Here is a 19,205-nt window from a genome sequence, read left to right as displayed (position 1 = left end):
TACAATTTCTCAAGCAAGAATTTTGCTAGGACTGTCTGGGAGGGGTCTGAGTGGGGAGGGGAAAACTGAAAACTAGCTGTTGTTGGCAGAGATGTTTGTAACTGTTTCTTATTGGTCTATTAACTAATTTACCGTTTGGTGATGTCACCAGGCAGGCCAAAACTCCATCCCACCAAAACAAGCTGAAATTTCAGGTGGCCTTTTCAAACAACTCTTACACTAAAAGGACATCATTATTTTATTTTCTTCACAGTATTATTCCAACATCATAGGTTGGAAATGTGTAGAAAACACAGGAAAATCACGTGTTTGACTGCACTGGGCCTTTAATGCTACAGAGATGGTACACAGTAGCATTCTCTCTCACTAGTTGTTTGCTGGAGTGGGGGAAAGGGACAATAGGGGAAATCAGTAAAGTAATGTACTGCTCTGTAGGTTTAGGCTTATTAGAACATCTTAGTAGCTACATTTTCAGAAACATACATACAATGCATTGCAAAATGAATAGGAAATATAGGCAAGACGTTGACAAGGTTATAAATAATGATATTTAATTGAAATAATAATTGTGTCCTTCAAACTTTGCTTTCGTCAAAGAATCCTCCATTTGCAGCAATCACAACCTTGCAGACCTTTTGGCATTCTAGTTGTCAATTTGTTGAGGTCATCTGAAGAGATTTCCCCCCATGCTTCCTGAAGCACCTCCCACAAGTTGGATTGGCTTGATGGGCACTTCTTACGTACCATACGGTCAAGCTGCTCCGACAACAGCTCAATAGGGTTGTGATCCGGTGACTGCTGGCCACTCCATTATAGACAGAATACCAGCTGACTGCTTCTTCCCTAAATAGTTCTTGCATAGTTTGGAGCTGTACTTTGGGTCATTGTCCTGTTGTAGGAGGAATTTGGCTCCAATTAAGTGCCATCCACAGGGTATGGCATGGCGTTGCAAAATGGAGTGATAGCCTTCCTTCTTCAAGATCCCTTATACCCTGTACAAATCTCCCACTTTACCACCACCAAAGTACCCCCAGACCATCACATTGCCTCCACCAAATGAAATCAAATTACATTTTATTTGTCAGATGTTAATGCGAGCTTGGCGAAATGCTTGTGCTTCTAGTTCCAACCTTGCAGTAATATCTAACAAGTAATCTAACAATTTCACAACAACTACCTTATACACACAAGTGTAAAGGAATGAATAAGAATATGTACATATAAATATATGGATGAGCGATGGCAGAACGGCATAGGCAAGATGCAGTAGATGGTATAGAGTACAGTATATACATATGAGATGAGTAGTGTAGGGTATGTAAACATTATATAAAGTGGCATAGTTTAAAGTGACTAGTGATACATTTATTACATCCAATTTTTTATTATTAAAGTGGCTAGAGATTTGAGTCAGTATGTTGGCAGCAGCCACTCAATGTTAGTGATGGTTGTTTAACATTCTGATGGCCTTGAGATAGAAGCTGTTTTTCAGTCTCTCCGTCCCAGCTTTGATGCACCTGTACTGACCTCACCTTCTGGATGATAGCGGGGTGAACAGGCAGTGGCTCGGGTGGTTGTTGTCCTTGATTATCTTTTTGGCCTTCCTGTGACATCGGGTGGTGTAGGTGTCCTGGAGGGAAGGTAGTTTGCCCCCGGTGATGCGTTGTGCAGACCTCACTACCCTCTGGAGAGCCTTACGGTTGTGGGCGGAGCAGTTGCCGTACCAGGCGGTGATACAGCCCGACAGGATGCTCTCGATTGTGCATCTGTGAAAGTGTGTGAATGTTTTTGGTGACAAGCCAAATTTCTTCAGCCTCCTGAGGCTGCTGTGCCTTCTTCACCACGATGTCTGTGTGGGTGGACCATTTCAGTTTGTCCGTGATGTGTACGCCAAGGAACTTAACTTTCCACTTTCTCCACTACTTGAAAGATGGCGTCAAGCACTCCTCCAGCATTTAAAAAAAATATATCTGCGTCTCACGAATGTTCTTCTTTGTGATCCGAACACCTCAAACTTAGATCCGTCTGTCCATAACACTTTTTTCCATTCTTCCTCTGTCCACTATCTGTGTTCTTTTGCCCATCTTAATCTTTTATTTTTATTGGCCAGTCTGAGATATGGCTTTTTCTTTGCAACTCTGCCTAGAAGGCCAGCATCCCGAAGTCGCCTTTTCACTGTTGACGTTGAGACTGGTGTTTTGCGGGTACTATTTAATGAAGCTGCCGGTTGAGGACTTGTGAGGTGTCTGTTTCTCAAACAAGACACTCTAATGTACTTGTCCTCTTGCTCAGTTGTGCACCGGGGCCTCCCACTCCTCTTTCTATTCTGGTTAGAGCCAGTTTGCGCTGTTCTGTGAAGGGAGTAGTAGACAGCGTTGTACGAGATATTCAGTTTCTTGGCAATTTCTTGCATGGAAAAGCCTTCATTTCTCAGAACAAGAATAGAGTTTCAGAAGAAAGTTCTTCGTTTCTGGCCATTTTGAGCCTGTAATCGAACCCACAGATGTTGATGCTCCAGATACTCAACTAGTCTAAAGAAGGCCAGCTTCTTTAATCAGAATAACAGTTTTCAGCTGTACTAACATAATTGCAAAAGGGTTTTCTAATGATCAATTAGCCTTTTAAAATTATAAACTTGGATTAGCTAGCACAATGTGCCATTGGAACACAGGAGTGATGGTTGCAGGAGTGATGGTTGCCGATTTCATAACAAAATCAGCCGTTTCCAACTACGATAGTCATTTACAACATTATCAATGTCTACACTGTATTTCTGATCTATTTTATTTTATTTTAATGATCGAAAAATTTGCTTTTCTTTCAAAAACAAGGATATTTCAAAGTGACTCATCAACAAGTCAAATACTATACACTGAGTGCATAAAACATTAAGAACAGTCATCCTAATATTGAGTTGCAGCACCCTTTTTGGCCTCAGAACAGCCTCAATTCAACGGGGCATGGGCTCTACAAGGTGTCGAAAGCATTCTACAGTGATGCTGGCCCTTGTTGACTCCAATGCTTCCCACAGTTGTGTCAAGTTGGCTGGATGTCCTTTGGGTGGTAGACCATTCTTCATCCGCACAGGAAACTGTTCCGCATGAAAAAAAACAGCGACGTTGCAGTTCTTGACAAAAATAGGTGCGCCTGGCACTTACTACCATACCCGGTTCGAAGGCACATAAATATTTTTCACTCTGTGAATGGTACTCATACACAATCCATGTCTCAATTGTCTCAAGGTTTAAAAATCATTCTTTAACCTGTCTCCTCCCCTTCGTCAACACTGATTTTAAAGTGGATTTAACAAGTGACATCAATAAGGGATCATAGCTTTCACCTGGATTCATCAGGTCAGTTCTTAAAACCTCTACCGCTTCTCTCTCCCGGATCCGGGATCCTCCTCATCAAAAAAGCTGACTAGCATAGCCTAGCCTAACGCGACAGGGGGATATCATATAATATAATTTTCATGAAATCACAGTCCAATACAGCAAATAAAAGATAAACATCTTGTGAATCCAGCCATCATTTCCGATTTTTAAAATGTTTTACAGCGAAAATACAATATGATTTCTTATTAGCTAACCACAATAGCAAAAGACTCAACAATTTTTCTACCGCATAGGTAGCTATCACAAAACCGACCAAATAGAGATATAATTAGTCACTAACCAAGAAACAACTTCATCAGATGACAGTCTTATAAGATGTTATACAATAAATTTATGTTTTGTTCGAAAATTTGCATATTTGAGGTTATAAATCATAGTTTTACATTGCAGCTACCATCAAAAATATCACCAAAGCAGCCAGAATAATTACAGAGGAGCAACGTGAAATAGTTAAATACTCATCATAAAACATTTATGAAAAATACATGGTGTACAGCAAATGAAAATAAACATCTTGTGAATCCAGCCAATATTTCCGATTTTTTTAAGTGTTTTACAGCGAAAAACACAATATAGCATTATATTAGCTTACCACAATAGCCAAAACACACAACCGCATTTATTCACCGCATAGATAGCATTCGCAAAAACCAGCAAAATATATAAAATGAATCACTAACCTTGACCAACTTCATCAGATGACAGTCTTATAACATCAGGTTATACAATACACTTATGTTTTGTTCGAAAATGTGCATATTTAGAGCTGTAAACCGTGGTTATACATTGTGAATATGTAGCATCGATCACCAAATTGTCCGGAGATATTTTGGACACTCACCTAATCTGACCAAAGAACTCATCATAAACTTTACTAAAAAATACATTTTGGACAGCAAATGAAAGATACACTAGTTCTTAATGCAACCGCCGTGTTAGATTTTTAAAAATAACTTTACCATAACAAACAGCTTACGTTATAGCGAGACAGCGCCCGCAAAAAGGGCGAATAATAGGACTCAACATTTTCCACAGAAATACGAAATAACATCATAAATTGTTCTTACTTTTGCTGAGCTTCCATCAGAATCCTGTACAAGGAGTCCTATGTCCAGAATAAATCGTTGTTTGGTATTAGAATGTCCACATCAGTAATGTGCCAATACTGATGACGTTCCCAATTTCTCTCGACGCAGAGAACGGAACACTCCAAAAGTCCCATTAAACGTTGAATAAACTGATGAAACTCGGTTGAAAAAACCTACTTTATGATGTTTTTCTAATATCTATCAAATAAAAACAGAGCCGGAGATATTAGCCGTGTATACCGAACGCTTATCATAAGACAACATGGAGGCACTTCCCGCGCCTAGGTAGAGAAAGGAAATTCTGGTCACGTCATTCCAAGAGCTCTTGTTCGACCTCAGATCAAGCTAGACACCCCATTCCACCTTCCACTGCCTGTTGACATCTAGTGGAAGGCGTATGCAGTGCATGCATATCCATAAATATTAGGCAATTGAATAGGCAGGCCCTGGAACAGAGCATCGTTTTTCAGATTTTTCACTTCCTGTCTGGAAGTTTGCTGCAAAATGAGTTCTGTTTTACTCACAGATATAATTCAAACAGTTTTAGAAACTTGAGAGTGTTTTCTATCCAATAGTAATAATAAATTGCATATTGTACGATCTAGAATAGAGTACGAGGCCGTTTAAATTGGGCACGATTTTTTACCAAAGTGAAAACAGCGCCCCCTATTCACAAGAAGTTAATGTTTTGTACACTGTACAATTTCAGGTGGTCTTTTCAAACAGCTCTTACACTTAAAGGGCATCACATAAGCATACCACTGAATCAATAAGTAGGTATATTACATGCCCCCACTGAGTCAATTCCTCTGTCACCTTCCTGCCTGAGGTTCTTCCTCTCCCTAAGTGAAGATCTACTGCTGCCTCAGTCTTTTGGGTTCTCTACCAACCTTAGCCATTGACTAATCTGCCTAATAGGAATGCCGTAGGGAGAGGCTGGTAAAGATGGTGCTGATAATAGCTGGTTGGCTAGGTGGAGTGTGTGTGTGTGTGTGTGTGTGTGTGTGTGTGTGTGTGTGTGTGTGTGTGTGTGTGAGTGTGAGGGCAGGGAATTGAACAGAATTGAACATCTATTTTTAATTATTCTCCTGGTGGGAGTGACTAGGGGAGGTGGGAGGTGGTACAGGCCATGGTCTATGTGTGTGTGGAGAGGAGACAGACAGCTCGATCATGACTCAGTGTCCAGGAATGGCTTCCTGTTCTGTTTCTTCTGTTGGGTATTTCTGTCCATCCCCTTGGCTCCTCTTTAATGAGAGAGTTACCGCCAGGCTAATCCCTGCTGAGTGTTGCTGAGGGACCCTGGATAGTGTGGAGTTAAACACACGCAGGCACGTACATGCACACGCACACGCACATTCACAGACCGGCAGAGAGACGCACACACACACATTAACCAGTAAATTCATGAATACACCATTCTCTCTTTCTCTTTTCCTTCCTACCTCCCACATCCATCCCTCTTCGCTTCAGCTAGGATATGAGGCACCTACTGGCTCTTAGTGAGGGGGACAAGAGGAGCGAGAACAGGTTGAGAGCAGACAGAGAGGGAGACAGAGCACTGGCCTCTGTGATTCACATTTCACAGCTCACTGGCGAGGCGGCAGAGCCTTCAAGGCGTTGTTTCCTTCCTTTAGTCTATGTGCTCCTCTGTCCTCGTCTCTTATTGACCTCTGCCTCTACAGCTTAGCCTTAGCAGGCAAGCAGCCGCCTCCTATTACTTCATAGCACCTGTCAAGCTGCGGAGCCAACACACGGAATGATCTCTGTCTGTATTTCTCCTCTGCCTTTTATCCTGCCTGCACTGGTGTTCATTCTCAGTTGTGATTTACGCTGGGGTTTTTTTTCACTTCAAATCAAATACTAGTTTGTCACATGCTTCGTAAACAACAGGTGTGGACTAACAGTGAAATGCTTACGGGCCCTTCCCAACAATGCAGAGAGAAAGAAAATAGAGAAATAATAGAAAAGTCAAACACTTAATAATAGATACACAATGAGTAACGATAACTTGGCTATATACAAGGGGTACCGGTACCGAGTCGATGTGAAGGGGTACGAGGTAATTGAGGTAGATAAGTACCTATAACTAGGAACAAAGTGACAGACAGTAGTAGCAGCAGCGTATGTGACGAGTCAGAAAAATGAATGCAAAAAGGGTCAATGCTATTTGGTTAACTATTTAACTATTTAGCAGTCTTATGGCTTGGCGGTAGAAGCTGTTCAGGGTCCTGTTGGTTCCAGACTTGGGTGGCTGGAGTCTGACAATTTTTAGGGCCTTCCTCTGACACCGGCTGGTATAGAGGTCCTTGATGGCAGGGAGCTTGGCCCCAGTGATGTACTGGGCCGTACACACTAACCCACAACCCTCCAGGGTCCTTAGCTTAGTGATGGTCGGTCCAGTGTGGCTCAGTTGGTAGAGCATGGCGCTTGTGACATCAGGGTTGTGGGTTCGATTCCCACGGCGGACCAGTACGAAGATGTATGCACTCTGGATAAGAGTGTCTGCTCAATGACAAAAAAGGGAAATGTAAAAAATGATGAGCTTGGAGAGCACTATGGTGTCAATGAACCTCATTCTCATGTAGGTGCTCCTTGTGGGAAAGGGCAGTGTTGAATGCAATAGAGATTGCTCCATCTGTGGAACTGTTGGGGTGGTATGCGAATTGGAGTGGGTCTAGGGTTTCTGGGATAATGGTATTGATGTGAGCCATGACCAGCCTTTCAAAGCATTTCTCGGCTGCAGATGTGAGTGCTACGAGGCGATAGTCATTTAGACAGGTTACCTTTGGCGTTCTTGAGCACAGGAACTACGGTGGTCTGCTTAAAGCATGTAGGTATTACAGACTGGGTCGGGAAGAAGTTTAAAATGTCAGTGAATAAACTGGCCAGCTGGTCAGCGCATGCTCTGAGTACGTGTCCTGGTAATCCGTCTGGCCCTGCGGCCTTGTGAATGCTATCCTGTTTAAAGGTTTTCCTCACATCGGCTACGGAGAGGGTGATAACTCAGTTGTCTAGAACAGTTGGTGCTCTCATGCATGGCTCTGTGTTGCCTCATAGCAAGCATAGAAGGCATTAAGCTTGTCTGGTAGTATCACGTCACTGGTCAGCTCGTGGCTGAGTTTCCCTTTGTAATCTGTGATAGTTTGCAAGCCTTGCCACATCCGACGAGCGTCTGAGCCAGGGTAATAGGATTCGATCTTAGTCCTTTGCCTGTTTGATGGTTCTTCGAGGGTGTAGCGGGATTTCTTATAACCGTCCGGGTTAGTGTCCTGCTCCTTGAAAGTGGCAGCTTTAGCTCAGTGTGGATGTTGCCTGTAATCCGTGGCTTCTGGTTGGGAAAAGTATGTCAACGGTCAATGTGGGGACAACGTCGTCAACGAACTTATTAATGGAGCTGGTGACTGATGTGGTAAACTCTGAAAATGCCATAGTATGATTCCCGGAACAAATTCCAGTTTGTGCTAGCGAAACAGTTCTGTAGCTTAGCATTCGCTTCATCGGACCACTTCCGTCACTGGTACTTCCTGTTTGAGTTTTTGCTTGTAAGCAGGAATCAGGAGGATAGAGTTATGATCAGATTTGCCAAATGGAGGGTGAGGGAGAGCTTTGTATGTGTCTCTGTGTGTGGAGTAAAGGTGATCTAGAGCTGTTTCTCCTCTAGTTGCACAGGTGAAATGCTGGTAGAAATTAGATAAGTCTTCCTGCATTAAAATCACCGGCCACTAGGAGCGCTGCCTCTGGATGAGCATTTACTTCTTGGCTAATGGATCTATACAGCTCGTTGAGTGTGGTTTTAGTGCCAGCATTGGTTTGTGGTGGTAAATAGACATCTACGAAAAATATAGATGAAAACTTGGTAAATAGTATGGTCTACAGTTTATCATGAGGTATTCTAACTCAGGCGAGCAGAACCTCAAGACTTCCTTTAATATTAGAGATTGCGCACTAGCTGTTGTTAAGAAAGAGACACACGCCACCCCCCTTGAGCTTACCTGATACTGCCGTTCTGTCCTGCTGATGCATAGAAAAGCCAGCTAGATGTATATTATCCATGTCCTTGTTCAGCCAAGTTTCCGAGAAACATAGGATATTACAATTCTTCAGATCCCGTCGATGGGATAGTCTCGAGCGGAGCTCGTCCAGTTTGTTCTCCCGTGATTGTACATTCACCAATAGAACAGAGGTGGTTTATTTACTCGTAGCCGTAGTTTCATTAGGGTGCCCGCACGTTGGCCTCTATATCGCCGTCTCTTTCTCTTCTGAGTGTTGAGGGATAGGGCCTGGTCCGGGGTGAGCAGTATGTCATGAGCCGCCGACTCGTTGAAGTAGGAATATTCTTCCAAATCGAGCTTACTGATCGCTGCTCTGATGTCCAGAAGCTCTTTTCGGTCATAGATGTTTTCCCCAATCGTTTCCTATGTACAATTTTTCTTTGGGGGGGGGGGGGGGATCAGCTCATAAAACGCCCGCTATACATTCCATTGCCATTCTAGTCTTTGTCACTTTAATTATATGAAATGAGAACTTCCTGACCCCATGACCTGACCAGGGCCTAGACATGAGCAATATCTCTAGCCTGTTGTGTTGAGCTGTCTTGTGGTATGATTTGTACTGTATGCATGCTAAACTACTTCTGTGTTTGACTCTGCAGTAACAACCAAGCCTGCAGCAGTGCAGTGAGGAAACCTGCCATCTCTCTGGCGGACAGCACAGAACTCAGGTGAGCATCCTTCCACCTCACTGATTTTTACACCAGTCTCCCAATCAGCCAGACCAAGGTCTTCAACCCCAGCCCAAAACCCCAAACAGAAAGCAAATCAGATGTAGAAGCATTGTGGCTAGGAAAACCCCCCTAGAAAGGCAGGAACCTGGCCAGACCTCTTCTGGATGTGCCGGGTGGAAATTATAAGAGTACATGGCCATTTAAGGCCAGATTGTTCTTCAAGATGTTCAAATGTTCAAGGATGGCCAGCAGGGTCAAATAATAATCAGTGGTTGTAGAGGGTACAACAGGTCAGTACTTCAGGAGTAAATGTCAGTTGCCTTTTCATACCCGAACATTCAGAGGTAGAGAGAGGTAGAGAGAGGTAGAGAGAGGTAGAGAGAGGTAGAGAGAGGTAGAGAGAGGTAGAGAGAGGTAGAGAGAGCCAAAACAAAAACAGCAGGTCCGTGACAAGGTAGCACTGGTGAACAGATCAGCGTTCCCTAGCCGCAGGCAGAACAGTTGAAACTGGAGCAGCAGCACGACTAGGTGGACTGGGGACAGCCAGAAGTCATCAGGCCAGGTAGTCTGGGGACAGCCAGAAGTCATCAGGCCAGGTAGTCCTGAGGCAAGATCCTAGGGCTCAGTTCGTCCGGGAGTAGAGGGAGAGAGAAAGAATTAGAGGGAGCATACTTAAATTCGCACAGGACACCAAATAAGACAGGAGTATTACACCAGATATAACAGACTGACCCTATCCACTAGATATAACAGACTGACCCTAGCCCCCCGGCACATAGACTATTGCAGCATAGATACTGGAGACTGAGACAGGGGTGGGTCGGGGGACACTGTGGTCCTGTCCAACGATACCCCCGGACAGGGCCAACCAGGCAAGATATAACCCCACCCACTTTGCCAAAGCACAGCCCCCACACCACTAGAGGGATATCAACAGACCACAAACTTACTACCCTTAGTTAAGGCTGAGTATAGCCCACGAAGATCTCCTCCACCTGCACGAGCCCGAGGGGGCACAAAACCGGACAGGAAGATCACATCTGTGACTCAACCTACTCAAGTGACAAACCCCTCCTAGGGACGGCTTGGAAGAGCACTAGTAAGCCAGTGACTCAACCCCGGTAATAGGGTCAGAGGCAGAGAATCCCAGTGGAGAGAGGGGAGCCGGCCAGGCAGAGACAGCAAGGGAGGTTCGTCGCTCCAGTGCCTTGCCGTTCACCTTTGCATCCCTGGGCCAGACTACACTCAATCATAGGACCTACTGAAGTGATGAGTCTTCAGTAATGACTTAAAGGTTGAGACTGACTCTGCGTCTCTCACATGAACAGGCAGACCATTCCATAAAAATTGAGCTCTATCGGAGAAAGCCCTGCCTCCAGCTGTTTGRTTAGAAATTCTAGGGACAGTAAGGTGGGGAACTAAATAACACGTCCTAATAGCTTGTAGAAAATGGAGGCCATTATGGCTTGTGTTCCATCTGAATCAAGGCGTTAATGCACAGGACACTGCCTCGCTAACGTTGTATAATTACTGTAGGGTGATTTAGGCTGATGCATTAGCTAGGCAAGTGCATGTGGGAACGTGTACAAGAGCATTAAGTATGCACACACACACATTTACAGATTCACACATATACAAACTACACATAGGCAGACATAATGTATGCACAAACACAGCTTTTCTACCTCAGTAGCTTACAGACTATTTGTCCTGATGCATGCATGCACACACCTGTTCATTCTGACCTCTGACCTCTTGTGTTCCACTAGGGTCTTGCTAAGCATCATGTACCTGATGGTGGAGACCATCCGTCTGCAGACAGAGGACGACAGGCCCGAGTGGAGAACTGCCAGAGAGGCCTTCAAGACTGAACTGGGTTTGTGTTTGTGTGTGTGTGTGTGTATGTGTGCACTGTAAGAAGTTTCTGTAATTTCAACAGTAAAACACTGTAGAATGCAGTAAAATACCATAAATGTGTTTTACAGCACACTAAGACTTTAATTTCAACAGTAAAACACTGTGAAATGCACAGTAAAATACCTTAAATGTGTTTTACAGAATTAATTATGGTGCATTGTGGGTTAATGTTGTGAGCGGGGAAAGCGTGTTGCTCATTAACATACTGTATGTTAATGTGTGCCTTGTTAGAGGCTATATTTGTTGCACCCGTGAGTGAGAATGCTGTACCCACCCAGAATACAGTAATATACTGTATTTTAGGAATTCTACAAACCTTGTCCTGAAAATCTACAGTAACTTACTGACAATTGCTGGCAGTAATTGACTGTAATTCAGAATAGAGTACTAAACTGCATTTTTGGAGTGCCAAAAACCTTTTTTGAGCAGTAGTGGGTGCATGGTATTGTTGTCTTTTAAGAGGCTATATTAGTGAGAATGCTGTACGAATTTAACTGATATATAGTAGTTCCCTAACAATGAAATGTATATAGGGAACAGATCAGATTTAGCCTGGCTGACACAGCTCGAGACCTGGTGTCTGCCAGACTAGATCAGAGTGGCAGTGGGTCTTAAACCTTAATGGTTGAATATTTAGCCATGTCCATTTGATTTGTTTCGCCCTGTAATCACGGCCAGTTTGGAAGCCTTTGTTTAGCCCTCTAGAAGTGCAAGTGATATAAAACACCAAATGCTCATAAATATGCTGTAATATACAAATACCTAGCAGCCAACCTTCTTGCTCCAATCCCTTGTAATCACAGTAAAATACTGCAATAATTACTTTCTTACAGTCTATTAGTCACCTTTACTGTATTGGACTGTGTTTCATTTCTTTGACATTATAGTCATTTACAGGAAGGTGGCGTCAAGCTACCGTGAATGTCTCAGTAATGTATTTGCACTATCCAGAGATAGTCAGAGATATATCATGAGATGTCTTGTTGTAATAACAATTATTTTGAAGAGCAATGTATCCTTAACTACAACAATATTTTCAATCACGGTTACAGAAACTTTTTACATGCTATGACTTTGATATGTGGTTTTTTTTCTCAACTTTGGTTGAATGCACCGACTGTAAGTTGCTAATGACTAAATGACTCAAATGTAAAAATGAAAACTTGCAAAGAACACTGGGTAATTACAGAAATATACTGTAATTGTAATTGGTACTGTAATTTAGATTACAGTAACTGACTTGGTAGTGTAAATTAGATTACAGTAACAGTTTTGGTACCGTAAAACGGATTACAGTAGCTGTACTGTAAAAGAAAGTACAGTAACTTACTGGCCAATTGCTGCCAGTAAGTTACTGTAAATTATACAGGAAGTGTTTTAGTGTGTACACTGTATGCGTGTGCTGGCTGTTGACCCTTTCCTCTAACCTCAGGTTCTCCTCTGTACAACGGAGAGCCATTTGCCCTGTTGCTCTTCACCATGGTGACCAAGTTCTGCAGTATGAACGCTCCACACTTTCCCATGAAGAAGGTCCTGCTGCTGCTCTGGAAGACCATCCTGGTCAGTAAGCTACAGCACAGACACCATCGCCTGTCCGTTTAGTAGGCTAGCCGCTTGGCAACAGAGGTATTTCATCCACCACTATTGTAAATTCAAAACACTTGTTAGAATGACGTTAGAATGCTAACGTCGTGTCAGGCTAGACTAGCCTGGAATCGATGGGTTTGTACAATTCGGTTTGCCAATATCGGCATAGAGCTCTGTCCGTGTGTTCATGTACATCTCTATGGCTTTCTGTGTCCATCTGTCTCTGTGTGTGTTACAGTTCACAATGGGGGGATTCGAGGAGCTCCAGGAGATGAAGGTTCGAGGCAGAGAGAGGCTGAGCCTGCCTCCCCTACCTGAGGACAGCATCAAGGTGGTCCGGAGCATGAGAGCAGCCTCTCCTCCAGCCTCGGCAATGGAGCTCATAGAACAGCAACAGCAGGCCAAGAGAGGACGCCGCAGCCGCAGGGTACGTATCCTATAACCATTATATCATGCACACACTGTTCCTGGAGCTTTTCACATACACACACACACACACACCTGTGCGCTAGACTCACTTGACTGAATACACACCTGATGTGTTCTAACAGCGAGCCTAACTAAACCCGCGCAGTCACAGCCTCACGCGCCATGCCCTCTAACAAGCATGGATTGCTCAGCCTGACTATAGCAGTAGAGAATGTGAATAGGAACTATGTGCACACCATCACTGTACTGTACTCCCCCTGACACGTTTGCTCTTTTAACTTCTTCCTCTAATCCTAATCCTCCTCTAATCCTCCTAGCTGTTGTTAGACTAGGGCTCGGACTTCACCAGGCTCTCAACCCCCCTCCTCTTCCTTGTGTCCCTACAGAGTGCCTTTGTTGATAGCTTGGAAGGAGACAGTCCCTTTCCCAAGAAGCAGGTCTTTACCCACTTTCCCTCTGCATTTTCCCTGCCTCGGGCTGGTTCTTGCACCTTCTATTCCTCCACCTCTTTCTTTTCCTCTTCTTTCTCCTCTTCCTCTTCTTCCTTGTCCTCCTCCTCTTCCTTTTTTCTCCTCCTTCACTGCGTTCTGCACTGTATGGGTGGGTACAGAGACGGGGCTGGCTGTGGTCGAGGTCCCTGCGGACATGACGGGAGCTTTCCTCTAGTCTCCATCTCCACTGGGTTGTTAACCCGCCACCGTATCGCTGTAGACAACAGTTCACTGCAGCTTCTTTCCCACCACGCAGCTGAATGGCTTGTTCTCCATGGGATATGAGTCATATAGGTCTATGCTGGTCACACTGCTTCCGTTACCTCTGTTGCTCTCCTCGCCAGCACACAGTCTACCTGGCGACTACTTACTAGCACCACACCGCCATACGTTACACTGCACTGGCACTCCGCTGCTATTAAATGCAACCCCCTTGCCTGATGCTTGTTGCATTGATGATGCCTCAGTCATTCATTAAAACTATGGAAGTGGTTTGAGGTGATTGGGTTTGTGTTTGTATGACTGATTATGGTTGTAAGTGGAATGTTTAACACTTGAATATGGAGTTGGGCCCAAACGTTCCTCTGGTTTTTTACTGGGAGTTTCTGTAACCTTTTTGTTTTGGAGTGCAGCCTCATGGTAGGTAAGTCTTGAGTATTGCTTGGGGTTGAAGTGGGAAGCCAGTGCCTAACCCTGTGTGTGTGTGAGGGGACGGCCTCTTTCATGCCCCCTGCTGGTTGTTCTGGTTTCCAGCCCCTGGTAAAGCAGGACAGCCTAGACACGTACAACGAGCGAGACCCCTTTAAGAACGACGACGCACGCGACGAGGAGGAGGATGGCGAGGAAGCCGACAGTGGCATCGAGGGCGAGGTGGACCCCCTGGACCGGGATGTCATCATCCAGCCGCCACCCCCACCGCCCCCGCTCAGACCCCCCACTGAGAGAGCGTCCCTCCCCAAGGGTCTGCCCTGGGCCCCCAAAGTCAGGTAAGGCTGGAACGCCCAGTTCCAAACAAACCTCTCGCCCCTCGCCATAACTCTTAAACCTTCTGTGTTTGCAGATCTGAAGGGATTGGATAGGTGTAATATAGCTGAAGCTCCCCAAAAACCACCAGAAGGCAGGGTGGATCGATCACCTCATTGCTTACCTCAGAACTGCAAACTCAAGTGATAACATACAAAATAAAATGTACACTGGGTTCTAGTTTTGTTATTCTGCACACTCGTGCTGCTGATAGCGCCCCCTCTGTTTAGGAGGACTCAAAGTAACCCACCTCAGTCACTCATACAGTAACAGCCAGCTCCCCCTCGCAAGATGGCCTCTGTCTACACATTAGTGAAAGTGGCCTATCTCTCCTGTGTGTGTGTGTGTGTGTGTGTGTGTGTGTGTGTGGGTGGACTTGGCGACATGAATAATAATTTAGCACATGAGGTGGAATTCCAGATCCCAATATCACACAGAGTACAGAGGCAGCATCGGGTGTGACTGATGAGGCTTTAAGCAGCCAACACCGTACCCTAAAGTGTGTGTGTGCAAACACTCTAAGGTGGATGTCTGTGGGAGAGGAGATGCATCATCTGGTTAGCAGCCGTACGTCTTTGATCGGTCTGTTTGGATAGTGTCGCTACAAGCCCGGGAAACCAGACTAGGAAGGTCCAGTAGTGTGATCAGTGAGAAGGTGGATCTCAGACTGGGGGTTAGTGAGAGGCATCAGGCTTCTATCGAATCTATCGCTCTGTCTCCACAGAGAGAAAGACATCGAGCACTTCCTGGAGACCAGCAGGAACAAGTTCATCGGCTTCACTCTGGGAAAGTGAGTGTCGCGTTCACTGTGTCGTGTCTGAAAGGCTCGCTCCATGTAGTGCACTGCCACGTGTGGTCCTAGTTGTCGCAGTGCCAGTGAATGTTCTCTCTCGGCTGCTATGTTTGTTTTTCTAGTGACACAGAGACACTGGTCGGTCTTCCTAGGCCCATACACGAGAGTGTCAAGACCCTTAAACAGGTAAGCAGGAGAGAAATCACTCTTATCCTTCCTCCTCTATCCTTTCCCCCTCTCCTCTTAATCCCTCCATCCCTCTCTCTCCACCAGGACCGAGTGTTACACTGGTGATGAAGTATTGACGTTTATTTGACCAGCTAGTCAAGATCCCTGGACGTTGACATCCCACTTAGAAATCAATTGTGTGTTTTGAACTGACTGTGAAACACCTTTACGCCGAGGAATGCCAGTCCGTGTGTCAATCTGTGAATACTAATGAACGCCCGTTAAAAAACGCTTCTGTTTACACATCGGGCGCTGCCTGACGAGATACTGTCAGAATACTATAGTATATCGCCATGGTGAAGTCTCATTGAAAAGGTGTGAAGTGGAAAAGAATGGATTGTGGTGATGAAGTGCTTTGGCGCTGGTGCTCGTCGTGCTTTATATGGTATTGTGTATTGTGGCTAACTCACCATATCCAACACCCTGCTCTCTTTTCACTCCAGCACAAATATGTCTCTATAGCCGAGATGCAGATGAAGAGGGAAGAGGAGCTTCAACAGTGCCCCATGACCCTGGTCAGTGACTCTTCTCACTGTTTGCTTTATATGAAATTACAGGAACTCCTCTATTTGAATGAGTTTAATGCTAGGCTAAAACTATACTGGAAAATGAAGTGGGGGGGCTGTCAATGTTTTGACACCTAGTTGCACCACACCTCCCAAAAGAAGAATGTCTGCTCAATGTCAAAATGTGTATATTTTTTAAACTGTAGAGCATTGTGTTTTATGTTGTAAATGTGTCTTTGTAATTACATTTGAATTCTATTTTTGCCAGGTCTCTCTTCTAAAATAGATTCTCAATTTCAAGGAGTCTAACCTGGTCAAATAAAAATATGATCTTTCATTTTCTAAGTGTTGGGACAGGGCTCTGTGAATGGAAACAAGATGACTATAGACCGTGTGCAACTCATATTGTGTGGTGTTGTGTTGTGTCAGGGAGAAGAGGATGTGGATGAGACCCCAACAGAGATCCTGTATCTGGGAATGCTTCCTAACCTGTCTCAGTATGTGGTGAGGACATCTACCATTATATTCTGCTCTACCAAGACACTTCACATGGCATCATCTTACTTTGCATCTCAAAAATCATAGATTTTTACTAAGTATTTGCTGTCTAGACCTGTCATGTTTCAGAGCTGAGAGGTTGAAAGCTAAAACCCACGTTGTATTTATCAGATTGCCCTTCTGAAGCTGCTGCTGGCTGCAGCACCTACCTCCAAGGCCAAGACAGACTCCATCAATATACTGGCTGATGTGCTGCCAGAGGAGATGCCGTGAGTGTAATAGCCTTGTGCCTCTCCTTGTTCCCTCACGGTCATCTTTGCTGTTCATGCTTAAGTTGAGTGATGGCAATAAGGAGGACATTTAATTTAGTTTGTTCATAAATAAAGTCAGTGACTATAGATTTGTCATGTCAAGGGAAGTTGTTGCTATGAATCACATAATGTGTGTGTGTGTGTGTGTGTGTGTGTGTGTGTGTGTGTGTCGTGTGTGTGTGTGTGGTGGCGTTGTGTGTGTTGTGTGTGTGTTGATGGCAGAACACGGTCCTCCAGAGCATGAAGCCTGGGTAACAAACAGACACAAGGAGATCATTTGTCAAGGCCATCTCTGCACTTTCTGCTGCTGTGCTCAAGCACCTGAAAACTCCAATCACACCTCTTACCAAGTAAGCCAGCCCTACACCACTACCTCCTTTCTTCTTCTCTCCTCTCCTCTTCTCTGTTCCACCTTTTCCCCCTTCACCACACCAGGTCAGCCACACTCTCTTACTCTCCATCCCCTGTTCTCTCCCCCACCACTCAGGTACTGCCGCTGCCCCTCTCGCTCTCAATCTTCTTCCAGTGTGTAGTGGAGGCGTGAACGCAAGTAGAACCGCAGTTAACCACGTTTGCAGATTGAAAATATAGAAGCCGTTACTTTTTTCACACAGCCGGCGAACAGTACCCAACCAATTTTTTTATAACCACTACATTCCCCCCTAACCCCCCCCCCCCCCCCCACAGCCTTTCCACCCTCACAACACTTAGTCAGCCCCACCCTTCTCTCATCTCCCTGCCTTCCACATTCACCACCACATTTCTCTCTCTTTCTGTCTTCATCTCCTCTCACAGCCCCCACCCATTTGGCTCCTGGGAGCCGATAACACAGATCCTGCACTGGAATGATAGGCACACAGTCAAAGGTTCATACATCTCCCTGTACACAGAGAGGGAGGCAGGATAGAGGGAGACAGGAGGAGGAGGAGGGTTGGAGAAGTACCATCAGACAAGAAATGGGTACATAGCTGCACCATCCATTTTCCAAAATGCAAAGCTGGGCTCCCTCCAAAATCTGCTCTTGTAAAGGATTATAATTGCTATTTTGGGGCGATTAGCTTCATGTATCGTCGTCCTACTGCTGCTTATCCCTGAGATGAGAGTGTCTCTCTTCAGCACACGAAACCATGTACCTTTAAAAGGGATTGGTTCAAGGTTTACTTTTTGGCACGCAACCACTATTGATAGGTAGTGAATCGTCTTCCGAGAGAAATGGAGCATCTGCTCTTTTGACAATAGTGTGCTTATACCTGGCTGCATCCCATACCTGGCAGCATGTCAGGACTGTTCTGTCAAATCCTAAATGAAAGAGGAGCTAGTTCCCCATTTCAATAGGATGAAATATGAACATAGCTGGATGTAAAATTATAGTAGCGCCATCTACTGCCCAAAAATGATTACGTTCACTCTTATTTGCCGCTACCAACTGCCAAATGAAGCTTGTTACAAAGACTTATTATTGCAACTGCAGAACCCAGCTCAGTGAAAGGGTTAAATGAGTCTGCCTATGGCTCCTATCCTGCTGGCTCTTAGACGGTCGTGGCGCAGAGCTGAGTACTTCTAGGGAGAGAAAATTGGCTAAATCCTCTTATTGGAACACCCCTCATTCCCATCGTGAGAATGTAAAGGGGTTGTCATTTCAGAGTGTCTTTTACACCCCAAAAATATCGGATGATAGATTGCTCATCATAGTTCCTGCTTTGCATTCATAGGCACACAGCAATGACAGTAGCTGTGCTAACAAAAAGTGGTCTTGAACGTTCTTTTGATGATAGTAAACGATTGCATAGAATGTATAAACGAGGAGAAATCGGTCTGTTCCTGAACTCTGCAGGCTGCTCATAAAATATAGAAAGACTGGGGGTTGGAGGATTAATATTTTATTATTTAATAGCTATGAATTTTTATTATTAGGAGTTAAAGGGCTAGTGGGCCTTAGTGCTTTATCTGGTCCTCCATGGTCCCTGTGCACTAAAGACAGTCAGTGACTCTGCAGTGACCATGTACTCTCTCTCTCTCTCTCTCTCTCTCTCTCTCTCTCTCTCTCTCTCTCTCTCTCTTCTTCCTCTCTCTCTCTCTCTGCTCTCCTCTCTCCTCTCTCTCTCTCTCTCTCTGCTCTCTTGCCTTTCTCTCTTCTTCATATCTCTTAGCTTTCGTCTTTTCTCCATCTCTACTTCTTGCCCTTCTTATCACTCTCTTCTTTACCTCTTCTCTCA

At 44.7% G+C, this 19,205-nt stretch overlaps 1 pseudogene; it reads left to right on the top strand.

Moving 5' to 3' along the window:
* Window positions 1–19,205, top strand: part of LOC111951548 (striatin-interacting protein 1 homolog) — a 40,260-nt pseudogene that overhangs the window by 12,754 nt on the left and 8,301 nt on the right.

This window comes from Salvelinus sp. IW2-2015, linkage group LG24 (assembly GCF_002910315.2).
Source record: "Salvelinus sp. IW2-2015 linkage group LG24, ASM291031v2, whole genome shotgun sequence".
Lineage (NCBI taxonomy): Eukaryota > Metazoa > Chordata > Actinopteri > Salmoniformes > Salmonidae > Salvelinus > Salvelinus sp. IW2-2015.
Note: the sequence above shows the minus strand (reverse complement) of the source record. Positions and strands in the feature narration are given on the sequence as shown.